The sequence below is a fragment of the Phalacrocorax carbo genome, chromosome 3, assembly GCF_963921805.1.
Source record: "Phalacrocorax carbo chromosome 3, bPhaCar2.1, whole genome shotgun sequence".
Taxonomy (NCBI): domain Eukaryota; kingdom Metazoa; phylum Chordata; class Aves; order Suliformes; family Phalacrocoracidae; genus Phalacrocorax; species Phalacrocorax carbo.
In genome coordinates this window covers 4,277,723-4,300,905 of record NC_087515.1, presented here as the reverse complement: position 1 = coordinate 4,300,905, position 23,183 = coordinate 4,277,723, and the positions used below count along the sequence as shown (strand labels likewise).

General features: G+C 40.3%; 1 protein-coding gene across 1 annotated transcript in view; it reads left to right on the top strand.

The window, feature by feature from the left end:
• Positions 1–23,183, top strand: part of GALNT2 (polypeptide N-acetylgalactosaminyltransferase 2) — a 99,235-nt gene that overhangs the window by 5,031 nt on the left and 71,021 nt on the right. The gene's annotated exons all lie outside the window — the stretch shown is intronic.

Below are 23,183 nucleotides of genomic sequence, written 5' to 3'. Positions count from 1 at the left end.
ATCACTTTGGGGAAAGCAGGGGGGAGAAGCAGCAAGCTTTGTAAGTTCTTGTTCTACAAGGATAAAACTTTAGAATAACTCCTTTCAGCGTACGCAAAGCTTTCTTTTAATCTCTTTTTTTGGATCCCCTGAACTGTTTCAGTTACTCTTAAATGAGGCTCTTACTGCCATTATACATAATGATGCACAAAAGAGGGCAAAAGCACTACTTATACTATAGATTTAGTGTACCTAAGTTTCTTTCTGAAGGTTTAAGTAGGAGGAAAAAGGAAAAGTGTTTTAACTTTAGGTGCATTAACCTGTTTTTGTCGGCGAATGAAAGTGCAGAGTGTAACTTCTTTTGACTGTTTCTCTCAAGGTGCGTGAAGGCAGTAGAGCTTCTCTCTGGAAGGGGATTAAAAGTAACCTCTCCAATTCTGTTTCGTTTCACCTGAGGAGGGCATTGTCTGTTTTAATTGTGAAATACTGTTTAGTTTACCGCATCATTTTTAAATGTACCTTCTGTCCCTTGTATGATGTGACATTGGATGTGATTTCTGATATCTTGGTCTTTAGAGAAGGGAAGATATCAAAAGTTTAAAAAGTCAAATTGTCATGTGTCCTTTCTGTGGCATTCACTTCCTAGAAGGTGCGAGGAGATAGAAAAGGATGTTCCTCTGGGTAACAGCTAATGCCACCTGCCAGAGTAGGAATTGATGACTCTGGCTTGGATTACTGATAGCTATTCTGTTTCATAAATGGAGAAGTAGAGCAGGGGTGTAGTGATGGCGGAAGGGGTTGGGGAAACAAGCCCATGTGCTTCTCCAGGTTATTCTGTTGCTGCTGTGGTTTGCTGCTTACTGTGATCTCCATGTACAAAATTTATAAGCTGTAGTGATGTCCTTTGACAGATATGGTTTAAAAATTAAGTAGTGTGCTAATGAAGCATGCCATGTACCTTACCTGTTCTGTCTTGTCGGTCTTGTGTTTTGAGGTGTATTGCAAATAAATGCCAGTCATTCCTTCCATGTGTTCTAGACACTTCCAAAAATACATGAAAAGGGATATTTATGCACTTTTTTCTAATTTAGAAAAGGCACAATATTACTTCACATGAAGTAAGAGTATTAAATATCCATTTTGATGGTGATTACCAAAATGAAATTGTGATCACTTGGTCTTTACACAAACCTAGAAAAACAAAATATAAACCATTTAAACATATGTTAGACAACTTCAATCTCAGTCTTCAAAATTACACGGTGATTCCATATTTTCTCCTTAGAAATCCTGATTTCCCCGCCCCCCCCCCCCCCCCCCCCCCCCTTTTGTCTTGTCTGTTCTTTTTCTCCTTTTCAGTTCACAATGTTATGTGGTACCCAAGTGCTTCTGTATAACTGATACTATTTGGTTAAGATGATGGTAGGTCAGGCGAGAGGTGTGGTATTGTCTGCTAGAAAGCTACTCACAATGATACTCCACTACAGAATAGGAGAAAGACCTTTATATGGTACTGGGTGTCTCAAGGGAGTAACCCTTGTTGTGTGCCTAGAAACTGTTCAGAAATAATAATTCCAGCAGACAGCCTAGAAAATGTTTTTGCTTGGCTTTTTGGTAACTGCATATAATGATAACTTAACCGAAAGTACTGTATATGAAATTATTTAGATCTGTTTGAAAAGACAACTTTAGGACACAGCTGATGCTGTGAAACTCAGGTGATGAATGAAAGCTGCTCAAATGAAGACAATGGAAACTTGTATTTTTGTTTAGGTTTATTTGATCCACTTAAATCTTTTCTTAAATAACCTACTCTCGCCAGTAGTTTAGCTATAGCGGTACAAATCAATGGATAGCCAGGTGTTGCACAAACAGTTTTTCAACTGCCTGCCCTTTGATAACTTGTTATTAAATGTGATTTTTATTAGTACTTAGTGGAGAAGCTGTGTGTTGCTAATACGTTGGCAATGCTATGTGTTGGCAATACATTTGAATTCTAATAATGAATCTGCAGGAAGCAGTGAGACATTTGCATTTTTGTTGCAGGAATATGGGGCTGAATGTCATTGCCCAAATATACTCAGATAGTGTGGAAACAGAATATCGGCATGGGCGTTACAGAAGGAAGCACTAAGCAGGTTGTTTAATTGCCATCATGTAATGCAAAGTGGTGGTAGCTTAAGCTATATAAATTTTAAAACCTGGGTGCCTTCTTTCATGCTGTTTGTTTTGAAATTAGCAGGTGCTTATTTTTGTTTCTGGTCTTCCCTTTCATGTAACCTTTCAGAAGAATAAGGGGTGGACTGAGGAGGGAAGATTGAAAAAGTTAAATGTCCACATCAAAATGTTCATTTTATGTGTTTGAGAATTTAAAGGCATAGCGTAAGATAGTCTAGGTAACACTAGAAATTGAACCATTTCATGTTCCCTGTGGGTTTGTAAGATTCTTTCACAGAAAGCTTCATATGGTAGGCCTCTCCTGCTAAGTGGAAGTCGAGATATCTAAATGTGTGGTGGTGGGTGTTTTTTTTCCCCCCCTATTACTGGAGAATGAATTATTTTGTAAAACCTGTATATTACTGATGCGAAACGAATACATGTTTGCCTGTCATTCTCTTAAGTATTCATTTGCCAAGTAATCTTGCTGCGAATGAAGCAGTCCTGCACTATTTATTGTGTCCTGTGGCAGCCGTTAATGGTCAAGAAAGTGGAAAAAATCAATGTCTGTTTTCTTTCTTTAAACTGTGACTGATACATCCCCTGTTAGGATGTAGCCTGTTTTAAACTTCCATTGTGGCTTTAAGGAAGGCCTTTTTTTGTTGGGGGGTGTGTGGGTTTTTTTTTTTTGTAGTTCTTTTGTTTTCTCAGAAGAGAAACAACTTTAATGTGCAAGTTCATATATGCCAGGAAAAAAAAAAGTAACTTGTTCATTTGATAGCCTTCCATCGTAGCCTGTGCAAATTTCTATCAATGGGGTTTTTTTTGCCCCACTTGCTTTCTCATCTGTCTAAACTGTTTATTTACCCCACTATCCCTTTTTTATGCACTGGTATTGTTAATTGTCCAGGGTACCTTTACTGTCATTTAAATGAATTAAAAAATGCTAGTTCAAATAGTTCCGTCACCTGACGGAGCACATCTGTGTTAAGGGACTGTTCAGGCAGATGTTAGTTTTGAGCTCTGCTTATGAAATTCAAATGGGAAAGGAATGAGATAGTAAAAGAACAGAAAGTCTGAATTTTAGAGCATTCCATATATTGCCCAAAACTGCTATATAGTGCACATCAAATGCAATAATTTGGATTTGTCTTCTTTATAACTATGGTCTTGTATGAAAAAAAGAGCCTATTGAAGAAGTTGCAGGTTCAGTTGTTAAGTAACTTTTCCAAGGTTGTGAAATTGTCATAAAAGCTGGATGCTTTTTTAAGGAAAGCGAAGAATAAACTAGAGGTTCTGCTGTGTTCAGGCGTTAGTGAAGTGCAGTAGATTGTCTGCACTGAGTAACAGATCCGCTTGAAACAAAAAGGTTTTAGCCAAGGAAAGATTATACAAAGAATTGGCACCAAGCTAATGCTATTGTGTACAAATTCTCGAAGAGCTATGACTTGATGAGAAAATGTTCTCTCCTTGTATGAAGATCCAAATGTTTAGCCACCCTGGAAATAATCAGAACAGCTGAAATTAGTTTTGGTTGCTAAAATAAATTTGCTCTAGCTGGCCTGTTGGTATAAGGATGGTCAGTAAATATGAGTGTGTATATATGGATATATGCTTAGTGAGCTGAAAGTTTAGGAGTTTTAGATAGCTTGGCTTTTCTTTTTCTTGCTACTCTTAAGTGGAAAAGTCTGTTCACTCAAGGACACTTAGGGTCTCAAGACCTTGGTAAGGAAAATTTCCTTCTCATTAATGACTTCATTTGGTAGCAAACTGCTACTGACTAATGGTGGGCCAGCCTATGTACTTACAGGTCATTCTTCAGCCATTGGGAAATGCCCCTATCATAAAACCACTCCTGTGGTAGACAGACCTACCAAAAGTGTGGGGGTCGTTGATTTACTATATGTATCTGCTGGAGTGTTTGGCAAAATTAGGATTGCGTATGTTGTCCAGACAGTGGAATAAGTTCTGGTTACGGCTGGTGGCATGTCTCCTGCTACAGTGGAATGCACCAGTCCTGGTTACCATTGCAGACCACCCGTCAACAGCAACCTTGCTCACTGTCTCCTGCCTTATCTATTTGGGGCAAATAGGGGTGTTCTTAAGTCCTCTGACTTGTGCTCTCACAACACAATGTGTTGCTTTGCCAGCAGCCACTGACGTGACGATGTGCCATGTCATTTGGCCCCAACAAATGGTGAACTGACTGTTTGACCATGTGGAATAGTGATTACCCATATTCGCTATGTTAGTGAACACTTTTTAAAGTTTTAATTAAGGAAATGTTCCTTTTCTTTCCACTGCATCTAGCTTGCTTTTGGTGTTCTCTGCTGGTGTGGATGGTCAACAGTAATTGTAGCAAGTGCCATAAAGAGCCTGTGAGAGACCTTGAGCTTGACTCCGTTACTTGGTACATTTTTAAGAACCATTCTTAATATCTTTTAAACTGATGTCTATCGAAGACAATTCCCTCCCCATTTGCTAAGCTGTGTGCTTTCTGTTAATAAGCCACATCATAAGAACTTGCAGGTCGTGAGAGTTAAATAAAAAGGCATTTGGAGTCTGAAAGAAGTATTTCAACTAAAAGTACAAACAGCAGCACTTCTTTGCATCCTTAGGTTTCAAACTTAATGTGCAAAAAGTGAAGGGAGAGAGCCTTGGCTTCTTTGTACAGCAAAAAGTGTGCCTGAACGTTTTTTGGGGAAACTTCTTTTTTTTTTTTCTTTATAGAAACAGAAGTGCAAATATTTTTTAGCCTGGGAGATTCTTAGTGGGAAGGTTGAACCGAATGGAAGATTATTGATACCACCTCTGAGGTATCACAAGAGTTAGAAATATGCCAGGACAAAACTTATGTTGATCAGAGGAGAAAAAAATTTTGAAGGACTTGTCCGCAGTGACTGTCAGGTTTGTAAGGATGAAGCATGCCTTGTTAAGGTGCAATTTTTCAGTTATTCCCAATACTTACTGAATGTTCTCTAGCAAAACTAAGCGAGAGATTGATCTTGATATCCGCTTTAACCTAGACCTAAAGTACCAGCTTTATACACAGCAAAAGCTATTTGCTTACAAATCCATTTCAGTTACCTACTGAGATAACTAATGTGAATCATAGTGGTGTTCTAGGAAAAATACTTCCTGTATCCTGGAAACAATAGCTAGAAAATCAAGATGATAAAATCAGTCTGTAATCATTTAATGTTCTCTCTCACGTGTGCTTGCAATTCCAAGAGCCAGAAATTTAGGCAAAAACTGGTTTTATACACATGGATGGTCTTGGAGTATGACTTTTAAATTTTCTTTTTAATTATTTGTTATTCTTTAATGGTTGCAGGTGTTTCAAATATGGCCATGATTGTGTGTGTATTTAGTGATATGCCAAAGTAGTTGTGTGTGTTGGGTTTTTTGTTGTTTTTTTGGTGTGGTTTCTTTTAAGTTAAGCATGTAGAAAATATTTTTTACAATTTCAGGTAGTACATTTGCTAAGTTGTCTGTGTGTAAGTAATCCTTTTCGTACAACAGCAAAGGTTATGAAACACTCTCTGACAGTACTGGAAAGTCTGGTGAAAAGATACCCCCACATGTTCAGGATGCTTTTGACTGTTTGCGTTATAGCACTGTCTAAAGTGCAAAAGACTGTCTTAATAGGTTATTTCTACACCATGAACTTAAAAATGGGCTTCTTCCTAATAGGTTTTAGATGTGTGTGTGTGTAAATGTTAGGTGTGGTCTTACAGTAGAAATTCTCATGTGGTCGTCTCTTGGTGTGGCCTTTCACTCAAAACCAAACCTTTTTGTCTGTGTGTATCTCAACAAGCTGTATTAGATAATTGGCTTTTATGGATTAAAACAGTAACTGAATGGGCTTTAAGAAATGGTAATGTCCCAAGTTATACATCATATGGAGAAGATGGCGCAAGCTTTTCAGTCGTCAGTGTTGAAGTGAGATGGGACCTCATGCTGCTAAGCTTAGTAGAACGTGGGTTTGGTAATCAAGCTATGCAGTGAACCACATCTGGTGTCTAACCTTAGCGTGGTTGATGTTGACTACTTCTGAAACCGCCAGTTCACGCATGTTCAGGTTTGTTTAGAATTGTGGTATTCTAATGTTCATTTCCAAGAGCGGCTACAGCTCGGATGCAGGCAACGGTTTGGAAATATGAAGGCATTTGTTCAGATTAGCTGTGGTTATGGCTGTCATCTCAAGGTGTTGTTATCCCAGTCGCTGAGAAGTTTCCAGTGACAGATCTGGATAAGTATGCAAGAAAACTGATGTAAAAACTTCTACTTGCTGAATGTTTTGTATTCTTAATGATTTTTTTTAAACTTATAGAAATGTCCTTGGTGTTCTGAAAGGTGTATTTAAAAAAAAAAAAGGCAGTTCAGGGATGATGTTCGATGAGTCTTGGGGTATAGGAATACTCTGGATGTTACTTCCTTTGAATACTTTACAATGCCTGAACTGATTGCTTTTCAATTGTAAATTGCTTTGAAGATTCTATTTTTTTCTAAGCAAACTGCTGTGCTAGTGATTTCATAGTCTTGTGAAGACTTCTAACACTATGTTAATAGACATTGGTTTTAATGCACCCATTTCTGATGAAAGTTCATAATGATGAATAAGCAAGGTGTTGGATGTTAGTGGGTGTATGTACTTGATAGTCTTCCAAGATGTTGTCTTCATTTTTTTTAAGAGACACGAGTAGTAGAATTTAAGGAGAAACCCTGTACTTAAGATGGCAGTTTCTATTAAAATAATCCATAGAAGCACTGAAATTATGGCAATTCTTCAAGACTCTAAGAGCTCATTCATGTATACAAAACTACTAAGTGTCTGCAGTTTGCTTCAATTATTAATACTGCTCTGCTGTTGTTACATGCCATGTTATTTTGAAATTATCCCTAATTCCCCTTACCTATATGATTATGTCACTTTCCTCTTGTACTGTCGTAATACTTTGTCAGAACATCATGGCATGTGGTGTATCTTTTTTTTAAACATAATTTCTTGGCTAAGGTGGGTATTTTGGTAGAGATTCTATTTTATTATACAAGTGAAGATAGATGTAAAACCTGTTTTGGCAAAGTATGTGTGTGATTTTTTTTTTTTTTAAACTAAAGAAAGTGGCCTCTATGTAGAGAAGAGTCTGACTTTCTTCTTTTTGCCTGGAAGTGTGAACTCTGCAGTGACGCAGCTTGCTATCTGCAGTTTCTAGTGAGCTGAAGACATTTGTCTGCTTTCGTCTTCTGTAGGTTAAAGTAATGTGCTCCTTTTCCTGGAGGGAGGTGATAGAGAGGGAGGTGATAGATAGGGAGCGTTACGTGAAAGTAGGTTTTCCATACTGATCACTTAAGCATCCTATCAGAATAATTAAAAAGAACTTTTTTCTAGCTTTTTTGTGATCAGCTAGTGCTTGCGGATATCAGTTTCCTAGCTCTGACTTTGTTTAGCTGGCTCTTCTCTCAGCTGAAGGAAGGAGAGTCTCCAATGGGAGAGCTTTTTTGGAAGTGTGTCAGTGTAACTGTTCTTCTGGCAACTGTGTGATGTTTTCGTTTAGACTGTTCTCATGCTCTTACTGGCAGTAGGTTATAGCAGCTGGGATGTCAGCATGTTTGCTTGCTTGTGATATGGTTTAGTCTTCTCTTTCAGGCTTATCAGTTTAAGACAATAATTTTGTAGTAATTTTTTTCCCTATATTTGTATGGCCTTTTGCCAGTGTACAAGTAGTGAAGAAAAGGGCAATGAAATGATAGGAAGTTCTAGTACTGGCTTCCCTTCTGGTTTTTGAAGTTACAGGGGTTGTTGCATGCCTGAATGCTGTTTTTTGCCCATAGTCCAGTGATCAGTCGATTCTCTCCTTCCCTCTCTTCCGGAATTCTGGATTTTGCCAGGAAAACAAAGCTTTTCCCAGCTTTGCCAGTAAACAGCAGTGCTTGCCGGTTAATGCAGTGATGCAGGGATAGAACTACTGTTGAGGTGGGAATTGTCCAAACTCTACTGTTTGAATAGGTAGATAACATGGTATGGGCTGGGTTTCTACTGAACTTTTGAGTGCTAGCGTGCCTAAGTATGTGGTCTTAATTTGTCCGCATTACCTTTAAGATTAATCCCCTCAATACTTTAGCCAAGAGTTTTCTTCAACAGCAAACAAGAATATGGTAATTACTGGCTCATGTCTCGTAAAAATGCAGATGACTTAACATTTTATAGCGGGAGTAATTAGTCCCTACCATGATATCAGTAATCACAAGTTTTGTTTACTTATCCTAGTATAATCTATCTCACGTGTAGCACCATGTAGTTTTTCAGCTGTTAACTGGATTCTGCCTGTTTTTACTGGAAGCACGGTTCTAGCTCTTATGCCCATTCCAATAGTAGAGGTGAGTTGTAACATACACTGCCCTCTTAGCCCTTTGAGGACTGGAGATGTACAGGAGAAGTTGTGTTAGTTCTGTTTGCCCAGTTTCTATACTGTGCTCTTGGGTTTGTATTTGAATCTCTAGTGGCTGTCCTCTTTATATCCATCCTCGTTTTAAAAAAAGTACTGTATAAACAAACAGCATGTTTTCTTTTCTTTGCAAGTAAAAAAAACGTACTGATATTGACATGTCAGTATTCCTGCCATGGAATAAAGAATGTGTGGTGAACACTTATTGGGAAATCTGCTATCTAACCACAAGCTTATACAAAGAAAGTTAGATGGTCACTTGATTTTTTTTTTTTTCCTATTAACTGGAACTTTTCTGATCCTAGATTTAAGCATTAAATAATCGCATACTGGTAGAATATGAAAAAAGAGCTCAGTGTTTCTATTTCAGTAAGTAACTCAAACTAGGGACTGACTGCTTCCTTTTCTGATGCCCAAAACCAATGTTTCTGTGGAGGAAGAAGGGCTGCAAGAATCGAATAATTTTAATAGTATCTGGCACACACCAACACACATTTTACTTGTGTTCTGCAACAGAAAAGGGAGAGGTAATGATATAGGCTGCGACTTCGTCTTAAAAGGCATAGTATCTGTTGTACGTAATTTTCATCAGTCACCAACAAAGCATCCTGTGTCAGAAACCGAAGAAACAGGGTGAAGATAAGCTGTAGGTCAAAAAACAAGGAAAGGTATGCTAAAGAAGCGTGACCTTTTACTTCCCTTTTCTCTGTCTCAGAAAATCGTCACAAGCCCCAAGAGAACAAATGTGGTTTTTTGCTAATCTTACCAGTAGTATAAAATGCTGCATGTATTACCTGGTCTCTGCATGAAAGTCAAATCCAGTTGAACTGAAGGAAATCTGGGGACAACACCATGCTGCAGATGTGTTTTTGGTTGATGTTCATTTGTACTAATGGCAACACTGTATAATTTTAGTTATCCTATTCATTTCACTTGGCTTTGAGGTTTACAAAACAAAAATTAGTCTCTGTGCTAAGAATAACAATGCAGTTTCAGACTGAGCTGTTCAGCATACCCGTCTACCAAGTTTACTTGTAGACGAGCAAATAGGAGTGGAAAGCTGTTCTCTTCATGTTTATGCTAAGGCTGTATCCCTCTACTTGACCATTCAGTTGCTTCTTGACAGCTCGACTGATTTATTTCTTTTTCAGTAATGTTTGGATTTTAATGATGACAGTTGTGTGTTTTCGTAGACTGTGTCAGCTGCCTTCAGATTTGCATTTGCAGAGAAGGAGGCTTCTGGAAACGGAAACCACATCCATTGTGATACTACAGTGTCTTTTTTGGCAGCTATAAAGTATGGTGTGTATCTAGAGAGCAATTAAATATATGGTGTAGGGATGTACAAAACTAAGAAAAAAGGTAAGACACAGTCGTGGTGCTTCATCCTAAGATGCCAGGTGATTTGGATTGTACCCACTTTTGGTGGGTATGTGTCAAAAAAACTTTTAAATGACAGTGATCTCTAAAAATCTGAGTTTTGTGTAGCCACAAACCATGCTTCAAAAATAGCTGGAAAAAATCAGCTGAGTGGGAGAACCCGCAAGTAAAGTTACAGCTCGAAAAGTAGCAAAACCTAAAGTACTGAAAATCTTCTAGAAGAAGGGTCAGTTGGCTCTGTAGCCATCACTGTGACTCCAACCATTGAAATACTGCCTTTTGGTTATCTTTAAAGCTAGAACACATGTCTGAAAGCTGAAGTGAAGCTGCTTTTGTTTTATTCTTTGGGAGTTAACAGTGACTTCTGGCAGGTAGTGAATTAGGCACTGCGGAGCATGGGATGCCCGGGGCTCCCACTGCGTTCAGTGCCTCTCCGTGGTACAAAACAGTTGGCATGGAACTTGTTTTTCAGTCTGCCTTTCTTCTTGGGCCATTGCTACCGCTAGCAAGTGGCACTGGCACTAGAAATGTCAATGCCTATCATAATGTTGCAGCTTGTTTTGAGAGGAGATCTGTAATTATGAAAGGGAGGTGAAATTGCCACTTTGCTGTGGTTGGGTGTCTACAAACTGTAACTTGTTAACTGTGTTAGGATGTGGTTTTCAAACTCTACTTCAATGCTAGGCTTGTGCTGTTCCTTGAGAGAAGCTGTGCATTTCACACCAACATTCATTTGCCAAGGCTCTGTTTTGCAGTTGCCTTCTTATATCTCTAAGAAGTCTGAATGTGTTGCATGTTCAACATCCCTCTCCATCCGCCTTTGTTACTTAAAACCTGTCTTGTCACACTGCTGTAAAAGAAATTGAATGGAGATTTCTACTATGCAACAAGAAATAACAAGCACCATTTTTCCAAAATATTGTTACCATTTGATGTAAGCATGCTATTTTACTTTATAAACTGTCTGCATTGAGTGCAAGTGGAAAGTATTAGGTCTTACAAACAAAGGCTAATTTAATCTGCTTGTGATATTTTTGCCATTGTACTGTTTACAGTCTTTAAGACTATTTAAATATCTTGGAGCTTGTTTCTTTTTGAGGATGGCAAAACGTGTCCGATTCCCTCTTTCACATCACCGTGTACTCTGTGCTACAGTTTGCAGCGACAGGGGTGTCAGAGCCTTCTGTTTTCTACGTAAGGCTGCAGACCAACACCTTACCTTGTAGATCTCGGGTTACTAGGCAGCTGTAGTTGAACATGTCTTCCAAAACCAGAGAAACATTGACCTGTAATGTCAGAGATAAGGACCCTGTAATAACTTCCTCTATAAAGGGCCGATGAGGTAGAGTAAAATTCATGTGGAGAGGTCATTTGTACTTTATTTTTGTCTATAGGAGGAAAGGCACTGCTACTGAACTATCTCATGGCATGATACTTCTCGTGGCATGATACTATGACCATATGGTCATGATTAATGCATAAGTATACTTAATTAAAAATTTGACAGTCCTTTCTTCCTCCCCCAGCTCTCCTCATTGTGTAGAGTTAACTAATAGGAATGAAATCTGAATATACACAATTATTTTCCTCCTTGAGAGTTAAAGAAAGTGATAACCTTTGAGAGACCAAGTAGCTCCTGGGAGTCCCTGAAGAAGCATGTTGTTCTTTAGCGAAGTCTTTCTTCTGCAGAGCCTGAACAGCATCTTCCGCATATGGTTGCCATAATAAAATCTTGGTGCGTAGCCAATTCTTGAAAGGTTTAGTAGGCTTTCTCTGAATCATTATATAGAAGTAGTACAGAGGCTACCAAACTTGCAAGTCAAAATTAATGTTAATTTTCAAGCTTATACTTAAAAAAATCGATTCTATGTTGAGAAGGTTAGCTTGTTGCTCTACCAAGGAGCATAGTCAGCTCTGCCCCAGGAAGGAAGCTTTGATTTGGTTTATAAAAATCACTGAGTAAGTTCTTCTGTGCTGACTGGCTTTCTTCGCATCTGGTAACTGTGTGTTGTCCCTCCTGACTTTTCTGTTTTCTCCCTTCCAGCTAATACTCGACTGCTGCAAATAAGTGGCCACGTAGTTTCTGTCCTCACAGATAGTTTTTTCTGAGTATCTTCACAGAAAGTTATGCTATTTTGTTGTTCCAGGTTTTAAAGAATTTGGTTGCCAGTAGGATTATACTGGGTTATCTATTTTACAGTAGTGCTTCTGATGCAAACCAAACATGGAGGCACTGACTTGAAAGAAAACAGAGTTCTTGCCTTTGGAGGTTTTTTGGCCACCAGTGCAGACCAGTAGCCTTAGGGCTACATTGTCATAGGACAAGAATAATTCTCCCCCCACTCCCCCCCCCGCTCCGCTTAGAGGATCCTCAAATTAGTGTGAAAAGGGGGAGGTTCAGAAACAAAGAAAAATAACATGGTTTTATTCCTGCTGGAGGGAAAGTGTGACACAATGCTGTGCTGATGGTAAGCAGAGCCCGAAGAATATAATGATGTTACAAAAACCCCAGTTCTTCAGAGCGAGAGTGTCTTGGGTGGTGGGAGGGTGGATGGCAAAGCTTCAGTTTACTACGTCAGGCAATTTGATGTTTCAGACTGACTTAGGTATGAATTTATATCAAAGATTTTGAATGAAGGTTAACTTAAAGATGGCTTCACAAGGACATTTTGAAAAACAGTTTCTTCCAGATCTGAATCTGTTGTCATTGTGGGCTTCCTTTATCCAAAGAAATCTGCTTTAGTAGCAGTCTTGGAGTCTGTGTTTGTGTGGCATGGCATATCTCCAAAGGCTTGGGAATCTGTTTTTGAAGAGTGGTGATGTAGCTATTTCTTTATTCTAGCTGCATACAAAATCAACCATCTTTGTTCTACTCATTCTGATATATTCATTCCGTAAAATAGATACAACCCTCAGTATTTTTCCTTGAAGCTTCCTTTGCCTTTGTGACATTTTCAGTTGCTTGACTTGAAGAACTGGTTTTCAAACCCAGGAGTGTTTGTTTTTTGAGAGGGGTGTAAAACTTAACATTTCTGCTTTTCATGTCTGAGATTTGTCCGTAGCAGGTACCGGTGACAAGAGTACAGTGTGTGAACTGCAGAGAAATAGGCTCTGTTGGTGCAGATTATCAATACAGACATATGGGTAGGAATTACCACAATGCAGAAACCCCCTCAAATTCAGCCTCTGATGCTGGAGCTGTACGTCAACAGCTAGATTCACAAGTTGAAACATTACTTTGTTATTCTAAGCAGTTGAAAGTGGCTTCTGGATTTTAAAATCTTATTTTAACATCTTTGACTGCAACACACAGGAATTCTTGCCTGCCATTGCTCCCTCTGTCTTATGGGAATCCTTTTAAGGGTTTTGTCAATCTGGTGTTGTTTTCCAGTGGAAAAGTCAAATTTTTCAAGCAGTCTTTCTTTCCTGTTGTCAAACTCTTGAGTAGCTTGTTTTCTGATCAGAAAGCAAGCCTTAGGAAGTATAGCATGGGTACTTACCTGTTAAATGGGAGAATAAGGGGTCTCAATTTGTGCAGAAAGCAAATAAACTGACAATTCTTTTGTGAAGAGCCAGATTTTAAATGTGTCCAATTCACTGTAATTCCTGATTGACTGGTTCAGTAATTGGCCATTTCTGCAGAAGGTGCACTAGTAGCCTCAGACCACTGGGGGAGCGGTCCTCCTCTTGAAGTTTTGGGAAATGGGACACTAATTGTCAAGCTGCCACAGACTCCAAAGGCAACTATTCTGGAAAAAAATATTTAGAAAACCAAAGCTTTCTAATTCTGCACAAACTTTCATGGAAGTTTTCTTTATAAACAGGAAAAGCAGGTTTTCCTTGCCCTGTTTCAGAACGTAATTTCTCAGGAAATGCACGTACTGGGTGCAGTGGAATTCTTATGTTGAACACAGTATTGGTGCTCCTGTGTTTTAATAAACAAATGTTTTTGATAGCAGTTAAAACTATGATTTTGAAGAATGTGCTAGGAAGAGCTGATTAATTGTTCATAACTGTTATGAGGCTGAGAATTTTCACTATATTTAAATTTCTCTTTATTCAGTATTGTCCTTTGAGGGGGTAAGAACAGCTGTTTGGTACAGGATATGTCTGAAATGAGTTTTTCTTTTGAGAGCCGATATCCAGCCCCCAGTATTGTTATTCCCCCACACCTCCTTCCTCTCTTATTTGACTTAGATTGAATTGATTTCTTTTTAACAGGTTTTTAGCTATAAATCTTTGTGGCTTTTCCTGTGGGGCAGGGAGAACATAAAGAGAAGAAAGAGCCTGAAGAGGGGTGTTACTGAATTTGGAGAAGGCTGGTGGTGTACTCTGGATAACTTTCCCAGCATGTCTTGCTCAGGCAACTGTGCACGACAGAGTACATTTTTACAAGCTACTATGAAGTTCTCTTCTTTGAGGGGTGGGAGAGGCTGCATGGTTGCAGATATTCTTATTAGCACAACAGTATTTTTTTTTTTTTAAATCCAAGTAGTGAATTTAAAAATTCAAGGGCTGAATCTGTCAACTAATTATTAGGTGTTCCAGTACCTCTAAAAGTCCATTAACTTTCTTCCTGGGCAATCTACACTGCCATTTCCTCCCTGCTTTGGGGGTATGCAGCGTGATCGGTAGCATCTTGTGCCTCATGTTTTAGTCTGTCTGGTTAGACTCGAAAGAGCAAGCCTATGAACAACTTCACACACCCTGTGATTTTGTATTATGTTGAAAGCTCTTTTGCTTGGAATCTAAAAAGGCAAGTAGTGAGGAAGAAACCTCGCAGCCAGGCATACAAAGACCCTTTTTTCTTTGGTTTTGCTGTATTGTACAGTAATAAGCATAGTCCATAAAAAGCATTCTGTTGTTTTCTTAGCTCCTACTTGCTGTGAAGATCCCTTTTTTTTCCCTAGTGATGTGAAAGTTTTCCATTCTCTTATCCATGCTGGGATATGGATAGACTGAACTCCCTCATAGCTACGAATGTCCTACTGAGTGCCACTGAGAAAGGCTGTTGTATATGGAAATAAGTCAATATAATTGCTGTTGCTTGCAAGTTTGGCTGTGCTTTCTGTGAGATTTTACTGTCCAAAGGACTGTGGGGTGAATCCATGACCACAGCAGAGTGCAAGCCCACAGAACTGCTGCAGCAGCCATGGCTAGCACCTTGGAAACACAACAGCGTGTCTGCATTGCAATGGAGATCAGACCTGCTCTTCCTGCTTATGAATGACTAAGTACTGTCAGCCTTGGCTCTCTGAGGTGAGTGAGATATGTTTTGCCGTTCTCTACCATGTTAGGGTGGATTACGGTAAGGTTTTTAGGACGTGGCTTACGCTGTCAGGAAGACTAGACTCTCTAGTCCATGCTAAAAGACTGCATTTGCATGACAGTATTGTAGAAAAAATACTTAGCAGCACAGAGTGGAAGGGAGATTGTGGAAGCAACATAGATGTTTGAGGGCTATTCATTTTCAAGTAAAGTGAGGGACTACAGCTTTTCATTCAGCTGTGCTCAGTGCGGTGGGTTAACTGTAGCTGCCCACAGGGTGCCTACCAAGCTTTTCTACCACTCCCCTTCCTTGACAGGACAGGTGGAGAAACTACAATGAAAAGCTTGTGGGTTGAGGTAGGGACAGGAAGATCACTCAATAATTACTGTCATTGGCAAACCAGACTCAAGAAAATGATTGCCAATTAATAACAGAGTAGGATAGTGAGAAATTATAACAAAAACTAAAAACACTTGCCCCCACCCCTGCTGCCTTCTCAGGGTCAGCTTCGCTCCCAGCTCTTACCCCCTCCCTTCCTTTTGTCATACAAGGCTACTGTAAAACTCAGTTGTTTTTTAATTTTCTGCATGTCTAACTCTTAAGTGAGTAGAAACTCATGACATAACTTAAAAATGTGGAAAGGTAGGAAGGCAAGGGAGTCGTCAACAATTCCACCGCGCAGTTCGTATGCACATTTACAGCGTAGTAAAATGTACAAGCTTGTCTTGAACAGAGGAACTATGATGGGGGGATAAGGGGCTTCTGTATCATTAATAGCGTGACCACGGGTCTCTGACTTTGCCATCTGCAATAAAATGTACATCAGCACATGCATTAAAAGGTGTAGATTCCTGATGAAACAGTGGTAATTGGAGCAGTAAGAGTGCGTGTGTACAACCGGAACAGATATGTTCACTCTTACATTTTTAGAAAATAAAAGTGCACAGCGTAGCACCACTGATATAAAACAGTTACTAGTCTTGCTAGAGGTCCAGTAAGCTTGTGTGTGAGGCCTGTCATCTAATAACTGGGTGGTTGGACAACTGCAAAAGAATGTGGTAAGCGGCCATGTCTACCTTGCCATGCTGTTAAAGTTTGGTTGCCTGAAGTATGTGCCACTACTATTTCTGTGGTTTTCAGGGAGTTTTGAGCCACTGCCCATTATCTCTGTCTATAAATTCTGGTAAGGCAACACATTGCTTGGGGGCAAAGCAACAGCGATGAAGATACAGTCTTCTGTTTACTTTGTCAGTCTAACTGAAAGCAGCCTAGCTCAGGTGTGAGCTGACTGCTCTGGAACCCTCTTCTGTCAGCTTATTAACATTAATAGGTTTATGTGATCACAACTACCTACTCACCAAGAACAGATAATTTATGGGGCAGTACTACTGGGTTGGTAAAAGAAACTAGCTTGCTAGACACAGCTGTTCTGCAACCCTTAAAGCAAAGAGGGAAGAAAGCAGAGTTCGGGAAGAGGGCAGGAAAGAGTCTTAAAAGAAAAAACCCCACTGGGGATTGAAGAAGGGCAGAAGAATGAAATATGAAAGGATATATACTAGGGGGGTACGATCAACACAGCACAGCAGGAATAGTTGCTCTGCTTTAGGAGAAAAGAGTTGGCAGAGCACAGAGAGTGGGCACTGTAGAGCTGAAGGAGCAGATGGGTCTTAGTGAAAAGAGGGTAGAGCATGGAATGAATTTAAGCATGTTATTTTTGATCTTGTGCCTTTAAAGTGACAGTGGGTAGACCAAACACCTGTTCTTTATCATCACTTTTTAGGAAATGTAAATAAGCCTAAAGGTTAATTCACTTCTAAAACTTCACCTCAGCTTGCATCTAAAATATTTGCTGGTGTGTTTGCCCCATACACAGATGGGGAATTTTGAGGAAAAACGAGGCTTTTGTAAAAACACTTCCCCCCTCCCCAGTCCTGACAACCTACTATAATACAGGACAAGCTTAGGAGTTAGTTAACTTAGGAACCAATTTTGGTATTGGCATGTATGTAGTACTGATAGAAGAAGTTGGCCGGGCGCATCTCTCTTGATCTGTGTGGTGAAGAGAGCCTCTTCTCTATGTTCCATTGTGGTTTGAGGACTTCATGCCCGCTTTGCATTTCTTGTGTCAGGAAAGTTTGCATTAGCTATCAGTCCTTGGAGTGCACTGTGCTTACGTAGAGACCAAACTGTTGGGGGATCTTGCACCTTTGTTAGAAATAGGGACCTACAGGTAGAGTCCTGGGGTAGGACTTCAGCTTTGGTTTCACTAGGAAGGGGGGATGCTCTGAGCATGCTGGGGATGTGTGTTAATAAACACTGCAAAAATCCAGTCTATACACAATGCAGACTTGCACCAAGGAGTACCCCTTTGGCATGCTAAATCACTATTGTAGATGCAGCTGGTGTGAGCCACATCTATTACTTCACTGTTCATGTTTTCCACCAGCTGTAATCTGCTTACTGAATGCTTAATTTGTCCCAGATAAGTAAAGCTGGAGGACAGGGAGTGCTTCAGAAGTGTAGAAACTGTTGTGATGCTAATTCATAGCTGACAGGGCCAGATGTGGCGTGTCTCCTTTCAGAGTTTAAGTGGCATCCAGGTAGTCACAGAGTCCTTTGTCAGCAAAAAGCTGGTGCCAAAACAAGGTTGCCAGTTAGGCTTAACAGTTCCTTCTGTGCTGTGATGATATAGGCATTCAAGTCCAGTGCTTAATATTGGCTATGCTGGAAACCTGTCTGCATTTATTATGGCATTGCATCTCCTGAAATCATGTTACTTAGTATTGTCTTAGAAAGGAAACTGAATCACATGAATTTATTCAAGTCTCAGAGAATGTGTTTTATTTGGTTCCTGGCCAGGATCAAAGGGCATAGCTGAGAATGTGAGTCTGGTCTGAACTCATGTACGTTCAGTAACTCTAAACTCTTCTTTTTGTTGAAAAGAAAAAATGCTTCTGGGGTTAAATCGGAAAGAAATTAAAACACAAACGGTGACTAACAAATTCCATGAATGTCGGCCTTGCATGTTGTCTGTAGTGGCTTTTCTGCATTGTGTGTTCTTTCATTAACCATCGGGGTATGCCTGAGTGTAAGCCTCACAAATCTACATGAAGAAACAAGTATTGCTTTTTTTAATTTTATGTTTGTTTGCGTCTTCAGAAACTCCCAGCACTAAATCGTTGTGCTAATTTCTATGAAATTAGAACTCTGAGATTTCTATAAGGTACCGCTAGCATTAAGATACACAACTTGAAGTTGCAATTTTTCTAATCATTCTTGATTACATCTTCGTCTCTTGCATGTCAGGGGTAATTAAATGTTGACTAATTATAGTGCTTTAGTTTTTTGCTGACAAAAACCTGCTTTAGAAATTGCAAATTCCTGTTCTAGTTATAGCTGTCTTCTTCTAGCCTATATTTTAACACACAAAAATATCACTTGGAGACTGCCTAAGCAAAAATGAAAGCGATCTGAATTGCAGTGTAATTGGCTGCCCTGAACTACAGTAAGCTGTAGAATTAGCTGCCCTGAAATGGTGGTACTTACTTGGCACATCTTTCTGTACAGTGGTTCTTTTTAAACCTGCCAGTCACTTCTATACTTGTTTGGCTGAAGTCCAGGATAGCAAAGGGTTGGGCCAGAGCAAGTGGATTTTAATTTCCATCAGTGGTATCTAGAGCACAGCCTTAGTAGAGAATTGGGTGGATACTTAACGGTGTTTCCTTCTAGAAGCTCAGCAATGCTATTCTCTGTCCCATCTTGCCAACATACTGGGCAAACCTTTCCCACCTTTCCTACCACCACTCTTGAAATTCTAAATAGGCTGCTTTTTTCCTGCTACAGATCAGTATTTTCTGCAGTGTGCTGACTGACTAACTGAAGTCAAGTGATGGGAAGTTCAGTTATGTTTCACAAAACAGCATATGAATTTGTGCTGTGGAAAGCTGGAATATGGAGTAGCCATAAATGAGATATCTAGTTGTGAGCTGGCAAGGTAACCTTGCACTTTATTGTGGAAAGCAGCTACCTGTGGAAACTGCACGAAAATGATTGGTGTTTGAGGATATCTTTCAGAAAAGGAGAAGAGGGTGAAGTTGTGGTGATGCTTTTCAGCATTTTAGAATGCAAGGCTTGCTTTTTGATACACCAGCTGGCATAACTAACTTGTACACCTGAAGTGAGTTTCTAGAGGAGTGGAGGATAAAAGTCGATACCACTTTTGTCAGTACGCTTCTACGATGTTCTGTTTGTTCACTTGGCCCACATTTTCAAGAGTTAAGATATAAATTGCTTAAGAGGGACCATTAGTTCTCTTAAACTAAAAGAAGGTTTTATGGAAAGTCAATCATCAGTATCTTATGTGCCATATATTGAGTTACCATACTAGAATGTTCTTTCAAAGAATTGCAAACTCTATATTCCATAGTATTTCTGTAACAATTTCTAAAGTATCACATGTAGTTGTGCAGGTTAAAATGTTTCTTCACTTACTGTGACTATATAGGGTTATAATTTTAGATAAGACAAAATATTCTTGGCACTTCTTGTGATAATACTACTTTAGTTGACTCTGAAAATGGAGAGATTGCAGTGATTTCATGGCAGAGTGACCACAGAAAAAATATTCTTAGTACTAAAGCAGATTTTGGTTTTGGCATTTTTTTTTTTTGTTTTGCTATGAGGCACACTCACAAGAAATTGTGAAAACAAAACTGTACTTATCTAGCCTGCCAGGTGTGTTAGAGGAGTATTGATTGTTCTTGGAATTGATTTGGAGATGCAGTTTGCTGCATGCCTCCATGATGAGTATACAAAATCTGTGGGTCTCTCCTAAAGGAGTGGTGGTTTTTAGTGCTTGTATTATAAACAGCCTCCTGACGGGGCTATTGGCAGTGCTGTGTTGCCCAGGAAATGGGCAGTGCTAGTATGTCCTCTGAAGTTTTGCTACAGCTCCCTGCACCTTGTGAGTGGTGATTTTCAAAGCAACTTTTAATGGCCCTCCGTTAGACATCGAAAGCATCCTGCTGCAAGTATGAACGCTTCCATATTCCTTAATGGATTGCTTGTAAAATGTATCGATAACATTTCCTTTGCCTAATGTTCTATTAGCAGATTAGTTGTGGGTGAGAAGTTAGTTGTCTTGTTTCTGCAGTTCCAGAACCGCACTACTTTGTCCTCAGATAACAAACAGTAGCGCCAGTCATACACAGATCTGCCATTTTCTCAAAATGGTTTTGACCATTAAAATAGGATTTTTGTCGCTGAAGTCAAATGCTGTGTTTCCCCCTCTCCAATAACCTCCCTTGAGTGATGAGCTTTGAAAACTTTACCGTCAGTTAAAAACAAGAGCTAGGGCCTGATAGTTTGGGGGAAATGGAGCTGAGCCTTTTTGGTTGGTTTTAGTTGAGAACTCTGAACTTGGTGGTTATTATTCTTTTTTTTTTTTTAACTAGAAGGCTACAGTTGGTGCAGTGTACTGCAATTTGTCATTCCATTAATATTCCAGCCACTTCTGTTCTACTTTCTTGTCTTCCATGGTATCTTAACTCTTCAGTCATTTCATCCTTTCCTCTCTGTCCTTTTACTGCAAGGAAGAATCCTGGTAGATGCATACAGTCAGCTCTTCCCTTGACTGACAGACTATACTGTTGCTCAGCATATTGGCTGTAAAAGCATCTGTGTTCAGTCAGCTTCCTGATACCGTGCCTGCCAACTCCAGTGAGTCTTTCACAGACCGTAACGTTTCTGAAGACTCCATTAGTAATCAGAGTACTAAATGAAGGTTTAGTGGTTCTGATCCTGGGCTGTCATTCTGGGAGGAAATAGGGTTTACTGTCACCACCTGCCTGCTGGGGCTCCAGACACCCCAGTTTCTCTAGGCTCTGGTAGCAGATGTAGCATCCATCTGAGTGGCTACTCCGTCTGAACAGTGGAAGTGAGTGGGTTTTTTAAGGGTACTGGAAAAAGGTCTCTAATATAGAACTCTGGGATTGGTTTTTAAAACTGTTGCAGCTATAGCTAGTGGCCAGACTTTTGTAGGTTACATGGTTTCCCAGATGACTAATAACATCTATTGGGTAAGTAAATTCATATTTCTCCAGTGATTTGGGAAAGTTTTGAGCAAGAATATTGGGATTTGAACAGGGGTGCTTCACTGTAAAATTGATTTTTTTTTTTTTTAAGTAAAGGACAAATCTAATGTCTGACCCTCATAAAGGAAGTTGAAACATGCCCTGAGACTCTTGGCCTTCATCTGAGGTGGTGCTCCTCCTTTGCAGTGGTCTGCTGCTATTGTAGAAAGTATAGAGGAAATAGTCTCTGATCTAGACAGTAGCCCTAGATGAAAATTACTCTAACATTGAGATGTGCTTACCTGCTTAAATGTTTGTTGCTAAAGGCTTGTTCTGTACTTTCTAAATTTCTTGTGAAGAATAAGGTCTGTTGGAAAAAAAATTCTGGAGCTATCTGAAGTTCTTTGATATAGGAAGATTGTAAACGGTGTAAATTAACATAAAAAATAGGCAGAAACTGAAATATCTTTCTTTATATGTGATTCTTGCTTTGGCTAAAATTCAGTTGTTACATTGTCTGCCTGCCTTTCTCAAGTTGTCTGAGTACTTGAAAACTGCCACAGAAATTATATACCTGCCAAAGATAATTAAACGTCAAAATGCAAATGCCCATAATGCTTAATATTTCTTGTGTTAGTTTCTTACGTTACATTTAATACTTTATTTCCCACAAATCATATGCAGTTCTTCCTGATCACAACTTTGTATAAATATACTTGGTTTTGAACCAATGTGAATGCCAATTTCATGATGCTCTAAAGATACTTTTTTTAAGGCCATCAGCTGCAAAATTGTCTTTGAAAGTGAATTTAGATGGGCTGAATAATGAAAGATCATAGAATCATAGACTCATTAATGTTGGAAAAGACATCTAGGATCAAGTCCAACCGTCAACCCAATACCACCAGGTCTCCTAAACCATGCCCTGAAGTGCTGTGGCTACATCTCTTTTAAATACCTCCAGGAATGGTGACTCCCCCACCTCCCTGGGCAGCCTGTGCCAATGCCTGACCACTCTTGCTGTAAAGAAATTTTTCCTAATATCCAATTGAAACTTCCCCTGACGCAGCTGGAGGCCGTTTCCTCTCATCCTGTCACTGGTGACTTGGGAGCAGAGACCAGCCCCCCCCTCACTCGAGCCCCTCTCAGGCAGCTGCTGAGAGCGAGAAGGGCTCCCCTCAGCCTCCCCTTCTCCAGGCTAAACCCCCCCAGCCCCCCCAGCTGCCCCCCAGCACACTTGTGCTCCAGACCCTGCCCCAGCCACGCTGCCCTTCTCTGGACACGCTCCAGCCCCTCAAGGCCCTTCTTGTCCCGAGGGGCCCAAACCTGAGCCCAGCATTCGAGGTGGGGCCTCCCCAGGGCCGAGCACAGGGGCCCCATCCCTGCCCGGCTCCTGCTGGCCACACCAGTGCTGACACAAGCCTGGGGGCTGGTGGCCTCCTTGGCCACCCGGGCACTGCTGGCTCATGCCCAGCCGGCTGTCAGCCCCCACCCCCAGGGCCTTCTCCGCCGGGCACTTCCCAGCCCCTCTGCCCCAGGCCTGGAGCGTTGCAGGGGGCTGTTGTGACCCAATGGCAGGACCTGGCACTTGGCCTTGTTACACCTCACAAAATTGTCCTCAGCCCATCAATCCAGCCTGTCCAGGTCCCTCTGCAGAGCCTTCCTACCCCTGAGCAGATCAACACTCTCATCCAATTTGGTGTCATCTGAAAACTTACTGAGGGTGCACTCGATTCCCTTGTCCAGGTCCTTGATAAAGATATTAAACAAGGCTGGCCCCAACACTGAGCCCTGGGGAACCCCTCTCGTGAACGGCCTCCAACTGGATTTAGCCCCATTCACCACAACTCTCTGGTCTCGGCCATTCAGGAGTTTTTT